Source organism: Psammomys obesus, unplaced genomic scaffold, assembly GCF_907164565.1.
Source record: "Psammomys obesus unplaced genomic scaffold, mPsaObe1.curated_primary_1811, whole genome shotgun sequence".
NCBI classification, from domain to species: Eukaryota; Metazoa; Chordata; class Mammalia; order Rodentia; family Muridae; genus Psammomys; species Psammomys obesus.
Window position 1 is genome coordinate 18,696,191 of NW_026585895.1, and position 7,432 is coordinate 18,703,622.

The 7,432-nt window shown below is 43.2% G+C and overlaps 1 non-coding gene across 1 annotated transcript; it reads left to right on the top strand.

The window, feature by feature from the left end:
* The first annotated feature begins 5,022 nt into the window (after nt 1-5,022).
* Nucleotides 5,023-5,166, top strand: LOC129671842 (small nucleolar RNA SNORA48). The gene has a single exon (XR_008719430.1). It is a non-coding gene; the product is annotated as a small nucleolar RNA SNORA48 (small nucleolar RNA).
* Nucleotides 5,167-7,432: the final 2,266 nt, after the last annotated feature.

Consider the following 7,432-nt stretch of genomic DNA (forward strand, 5'->3'; position numbering starts at 1 on the left):
ACTGCCTAAAATTAAATTTCTGCTCATATTCTCCAAAAATCATACGGTCCAAAAAGGCAGTGAATACAATTATTTATAACCCGTGTTCACAGAATAACAGGAGACAGAGAATTCAGAGATTTCAATCTTAAAACAACAACAACAAAAACTCCATAAAATTAAGCAATGCCACCACTGGCTATCAGGCCGAAGGAAAGGAAATCAGTATGAGAAAGACATATACGCACACAAATGTTTATTTTAGCACTGTGAACAATCACCAAGATAGTGGAGCAACTTAAGTATTTACCATTGGATGTACAAATAAAGAAAACACATTAGAAAAGTTGCTTAAGTTCCAGCATTATATAGAACTCTAAGGTAGCTATAGCTATATTTCAGAATACCGAGAGGAAAAGATCTTAAATGTTCTTCCACAAAGAAATAACAAATGTGTTATGTGATGGATACGTTAATTATTCTAAATTAATCACTGCAGCTGTATGTAGGCACCAAATATGTGATAAATAAGTACTACGGATCTGCCAACTAAGTTGTTAAAAGTAAAATAAATAAATGTGGAAATGGAAGAGGATAAGAGCTCTGAGAGGAGGGATGGGTCCTAGAGGACCCAGAGCATCCACTCCAGGAGAAGTGGAGGGCCAGTGCTGGGAACAGAGGCAGTAGGCTGGCGACAATAGGCTGTTGACTGTAGGCTGTAGCCTGTAGGCTAGGGAAGATCGAGGCTTCTGCAGAAGAGCCCAGCAACTGGGCCCAGGATGCACACATGTTGTAAACATCAGCGGGAAAGAAAAGTAAAAAAAAACAAACAAAAAACAAGCTAGAATTTTTTAAAAGGGGAGAAAAAAACAAAAGAAAATCAGAACAAGAAAACAAACCAGCTCCCCTTCCAAAAGCATTGTTTTGTTTTTTTAAGGTTTATTATGCATACAGCGTTCTGCCTGCATGTACACCTGCACGCCAGAAGAGGGCACCAGATCTTACTAGAGATGGTTGTGAGCAACCATGTGGTTGCTGGGAATTGAACCCAGAACCTTTGGAAGAGCAGCTGTATTTTACTGTGCTTCATGAAGCACTTCATAACTCTGAAAACCACACAGATGCCACCTGTGCCCACAAACTCAAAGAGACAGAAGACAGCTTGAGTCGTATAATAGCCCTGGAGTGCAGGACACATGGGCTTGCTCTCAGCGAGGTACAGAGATGGAAACATTTCAGAGCAAGTGCTGAAAGATAAAAGACATATATTTTCAATGAACCATTATAGTTGCTATATGCATACATACATATGATTCAATCATATGTACTACACTCCAGGGCTATTACTTGGAGACTGAGCTGCCATGAGCTACATCTTTACAGGGGTTCTAGGTTATCTCCACACATGGTCCTTGGGTGGAGTATCAGTCTCAGAAAAGACCCCTGTGCCCAGATTTTTGGTTCTATTGCTCTCCTTGTGGAAGTCCTGTTCCCTCCAGGTCTTTCTATCTCCCCTTGGAAATGGTGTTTTTAAATAACAGGAATGCAATCACCACAGAAACTCCAGGAAATGCCAGAAGAAATTAGTGGGTCAGAAACCCACTAATAATTTGCTTCTTCGAACAGCAGACCCAGGCTGAGAAAGGCAAGCAAAGAAAACTGAGAAAGGATATTAATCACTTACTACCCAATAAACGAGGAAGTGCCAGTGAGTATACTGTAAATGTGTCGTAAAAACTTATACATCCTTTTACTGGGAGGGATGCTTCACAGAACAAAATACTCGTTACCAAGTCTGACAGCTTGAGTTTGATTTCCAAGTCCACTATGGCAGAGGGAAAGAACCAACTCCTGTACATATGCATTGTGGCAGAGAGAGAGAGAGAGAGAGAGAGAGAAACAAATAAAATGTGATAGAAAAATGTTATGACTATGGTATAGTTATATAAACTAACTCTACATTTTATCAAATAGAAAGTCTCAGCCTGGCACGACGGTGCACGTCTGAAGTCCCAGCACTTGGGAGGCAGAGGCAGGCAGATCTCTGTGAGTTTGAGTCCAGTCTGGCATACAAAGGGAGTCCAGAGCAGCCAAAGCTACACAGAGAAACCCTGTCTCGAAAAAAAAAAAAACAATAAATAAATAAATAAATAGATAAATAAATAAATAGAAAGAAAGAAAGTCTCAGTATCTATAAAGCAGAAATATTCCAAACATTATTCTCTGACTATATAAATGGAAAGTAATATGGAAAATGAAAAAGTGCCTTTTCCAACTGAAAATGCGGAAACTCCCTACTAAGCACCTGGTAAAATGAGAAACACTATATGGAAGCTCAAATTACCTATAAAAATAATGATCATAAAATCAACACGTGAGAGTGCTTTGCCGATAGGAAAATTCAAAGCCATGAGCATGTATATCAGTGTAAGTGGAAGAACAAAACTAAAAAAAAAAAAAAAAAAAAGTAATTAAAATACCAACCCCAAATCAATGTATGCCACAAGCAAGTGCAAGAAAGAAAAATGACAAAAATAAAAGTAGAAATAAATTACAGGAGCAGGTTTGCCTCTGGGAAACATAGCAGCTGCTACCATCATCCTTGTCATTATCATCATCAGGATTTTGTCTCAAGGTCTTGGCGCCCTCTGCACTGACCACTGCTCCTCAGTGCTGCTGCTATGGGTAAGAATTTATGTATCCTGGAATCGAAGCTCTGACTACAGTGAAATCTGACATGCCGAGAAGCACTGAAAGGACCACACCTCTCGCAATGCCAGGACCTCAGAGAGTACTAGCTGAAAGTCAGGCCAGATTGCCTGCTTCACTGAGTTGGAGCTGTGTGTGCATTTTATCCGGAGCATGGCATCATCCGGGTGCTGAATTTCTCAAGGATCACATCCATCTACATTTCAGATCGTTGACCTTGTGGGCATTTCAGCCTGACAGAGTGGTTTGAGATGTCTGTAGCCTGGGATGACCTATCCAGGTGGCCTGACTCACGCAGGTAGAACCCACTCTGTGTGTGTGGAAGCTGCTGTGCTATAAGGAGGAGTACTGAAACTTGCCTAGAGCCTTCCTTCCTGACCTAACAGAGACCCTGACAGGCTAGGATGTGGGGAGGGGGTCATCCTCCCTGCAAAGACTTCTGCCTGGTTTTGTGGAGTTCACTGTGAAGATGAGATTGAATAGCTACTGTCTGAAGCAGTGGAGATGGGCCAAGTTTGACTGAACTGCAACCAACTCAGTATCACAGAGATTTCCTCAGTTATCATCAGCCTTATCTCCAGAATCTCCAGCTTCCAACAAGACACAAGTCTCTCTAAGGCAAGTAGGCTCAGGGAAGGCAGGTGAACTCAGAGAAGTTGCCAGTCTGTCTATGTGGGTCATGTAAATAAATGTCTGTTTTTACGTACAAGGAAATGAAATGCATACCCATCAACATCTGTATCAATAGAAATGAAAGTATAAAAATACAGGAACTATAATGTCAACCCAAAATCCTAGGGAAAAGGAACAAGGTAAGCAGTAGGGAAGGAAGGTGGAAGGGAAAAGTGGGGAAAGAAAAGGGGAGGAAATAAGGGAATTATTAGAGGAAATAGAAAAATAAATCAAAGTGCTTTGTTTTAGGGGGAATAGCTTACTAATTTACTTGGAGATAACTTGCCTAAATATGCACAAAAGAAATGACCAGTAAAAATGCTTTAGAGACTATTTTGAGAGATAATTTTATACAACTACATAAAACAATATAAGGATGACATGACAGTAATTTCCTAGCAAATTTAATTGGTCAGATTTCATTCATTAAATATAATTAGTTCAGGTCAACTAATTTCCATAGGCGGAAGTGATCTCATCTGTGCATCAACTAGTCAGTTGACCTCACATGACCTCCAACATCAAATAGCCCTAATTCTATGCGAATTGTTTCAGAGTATAGAAAGTAAGGAACACTCCTAGATTTTCTCACAAAGTAGGTATGGCACAAGTGGCTAAATCTGAGGAAGATGATCTAAGACAACCAGCTGATTACTGTTCCCCACAGAAATGGAAGAGGCTGAACTTTCCATCTGGGGATCACGGAGTGGACCGAGCTGGGAAACCCCAAGGATCAGTTTACAAGCACAAGGCAGGGAGCACAGTGCTGGGGACACCTGAGCTTGGGTAACTCACAACATTGCAGTCACAGGGTCTGGTACTGAAATGTCCAGATCAAAGGAACAAGGCTTTAATATTGATTCCAACAAGGAAGCTTAGCTGCCTTTGCTCCAGAACAAGGTCACCACCTTATTCTTACAAACTTGAAGCAGCTGTGCCTCCCCGCCATCCACGAGTAAACAGGCCAGGTTCCTCCATTTTCCTCCTCTCAATTACATGTGGGGAAGCAGCTAGCAAGCCTGCTGGCCTCACTCCCTGCTGAAACACACTTCTTCAGAGCGGGGGATCAAAAAGTTATTTCAAATTAACAAAAGGCAGCAAATGACTTGATTTGGGCTTTACCTTAGGCTTGTCAGCTTTTTGGTGGTTTCCTGCCAAGGAAAAGCCTTATTAGAGTATTGCTATAGAAACACCTCTTGGTGTCTGATTTTGCAAGCTGCTGCCCTGCCCCACAGAACAAAAGCATCACAGTTGCCAGGAACTTGTGAGAAAGCCCCACCTCAAGCTCCAGCATCCGAATCTCCAGAGTCTGGGTAAGCACATTCAGGAGTGAGAAACAGTTCTCCCCGACTCAAGACGGCATCTGAAAGAAAACACCAGAAAGGATGAATCTGAGAGAAATTGTGTTTCTGCGACAAAAGGAAATGGAAAGATAAATGGTAGTGAAATGGTGGTGAAAGTGTCTGTTGCTTTCTAGAGAACCAACTTCAGTTCCTAACACCCACATCAAGAGCACACAGCTGACTGTAAACTCCAGCTCCAGGAGATCTGGTGCCATCCTCTGGCCTCTTAGAGCACTTGTACATATCATCACGCACACACACACACACACACACACACACACACACACAATATGTATGCATAATTAAAAATAAAGTTCTTTACCCTAAGCAATGGGCAGAGAGACATCTTGTTAGTGATATTGTTCTTATACGCATCAGGGGCAGACCAGATGGCAGACCTTCGTCCATCCTAGCTTGATGCCTGGCTTGGTGGCCAACACTGTTTTATGCCTAGGATATGTAAAAATCAAATCAAATCAAATACAGGCAGCTCATGGTGGGAGGAGGGAAACAGACAGAGGCTTGCTGACAGTGATGCCACCCACAAACCTGCTCTTCATGGCTAGGCACAGGCTCTAAACACCCTCATGCAGTGTGGATGGGGGATGTCACCCAGAGGCCCACAGCTGCATGGCCAGCCTGGAGCAGGAGTCATGACAATGCACAAATATGTGGTGGTCAGATGGGAGAAAATGAGAAGTGGGGCAAATTGAGCATTGTGAACGGAGGTAGAATTGGAGACTGAAGGGTGGAGAGGGATAGCCTGCTGTGAGTGGCCAGCCCTGCCACCTGGGGCCACAGTTAGGTCCCAGCCTAAGCGGCCGCTAAAAGCCATATCTGGGTCCATGGCTACACAGTGGCAAGGGCCCCTGGCTCATATTACCACTAGAGAAGATGAAGATGTCCCTAGTCAGGGCAGCTGCCAGGGACTATGCAAGCGCATAGTCCATGGGCTTTGCAGAACTGGCCCTGCCCCTCACTGGATGGCCCCGTATGGCAGCACTTGGGAGAGCAGGCCCCGTGCCTCACATAGGCAGCTTGGAGGAACCAGCCCCAACGTCATGAATGTGGGAGAGCTGTTGCCAGCACTCATCTTCCATGCAGTGGCATGGGAGCAGAGGTAATCCCTCCCTCACCCTCTTCTCCCATCCCCTTGCCGCCTCCAGTCGGGAAAGCTGCCCACTGGGCTCATGAGCATGGGAGAGCTAGCCCGGCAGCTCACCGGTTGCAGCACTCAGGAGAGTGGGCCCTGCACCTCACCTGGACAGCACAGTAGAGCTGGTCCTGGTGGCAGGGGCATGGGTGAGAGTGCCCTGAGGTGAGGGAGACCTGGCCCCAGCACCCTCACCCCTTACCACCTGAGGCAGTCAGGAAAGCTAGCCCTGCAGTCATGAGAGCAGGTGAGCTGTCCCTGCCCCTCGCTGGCTGCAGCACTTGGGACAATGGACCCCCGTACCACACCTGGGCAACACAGCGAGGCTGGCCCTAATGGTGAAGACCAATGTCTGATTGCAGTGAACATTTGCAAGTGAAGATGTGTGACAGGAGGACATACTGTGGGACCCGCTGTGACATGCTACAGCTTCCATGATAAGATGTTTTCTATGCTTTCTGTTTTTTGTTCATTTTTTTATTTGGCGGGGAGTCGGGGGGAGCTTGCAAAGGCAAAGGACAGACATGAGAGGGCAGGAAGATGGGGTGCGTGATGTGAAACTCACAGAGTATCAATAAGAAAGTGAAAAATAAAATCTTTAAAACCGAGTAAATGTTTAAAAAAAAGAAACGGACTCTACACTAGATGGCTGCAGAATGAGGAAAACAGGCCAAAACGCAGCCCGTGGTGACTGGCTGTAGCTGATGCTTCACAGCTGCAGTACTGCTTATTGAAGAATAACTTAAATTGGTAAATCATAGTAATATTTCAATTAGACAAAAGAAAATCAATAGAAATCCTGCTATTATGTCTTGAACTCTCTGAGATTATTCCTGGCTATCCTTTTAAATGAAGCTATCCATCTGATTTTTCCATTTTCTTTCTTACAGCGTGGTAGATTTAGAGTCTTTTCCCCGAAGTTTCCTTTGTCACTAACCTGGGCATTTCTCCAAACCCAAAGATAGTAGGGAAATTATACACTCTTCCTACATGCTTTTCTTTTTTAAGCAACTAGATCTGGCTTTCATCTCAGCAAGCCTCAACCTTTTGCTTGGGAGTAGCATGTTTTTGTTGTTTTAAATATATGCACCTCCAAGTCTTAATTACAATAGAAACCCTTCAGAAAAAAAAATCTGAGCTCATCAGGGTACAGTTCAGAGCATGTTTCTATAATTTCTTACTGAATATAGTCAGAATTTTATAAATATATAATATAAATAGTTAGAACCAAATAGATGTAAAAGCACCTTAAAAATCTAACCCTCCCCCAGAAAGAGGTGCCAGTCACTAAGATACAGTACTGTCACCTCTGTTAGTGATGTGGACATAAAAACAAAGATAACAAAATAGATATAGAGAGCATATATGGGATAAAAAGAGAGCCCCTATGTGCAACACAGATACGCCAATGTGACTTAAGGTTAAAACAAGAAAGTTCACTTAGTGTCCATAACTAGCCTGTTCCCATTCAAGAGCAAAGCGAGTTACAGCATGCTGAACATTTAAATATCTGTTTAGAAACCGAATAATAAACGGTAATTGTTTTTAAGATCTCTGAAAAAAAATAATACCTCTT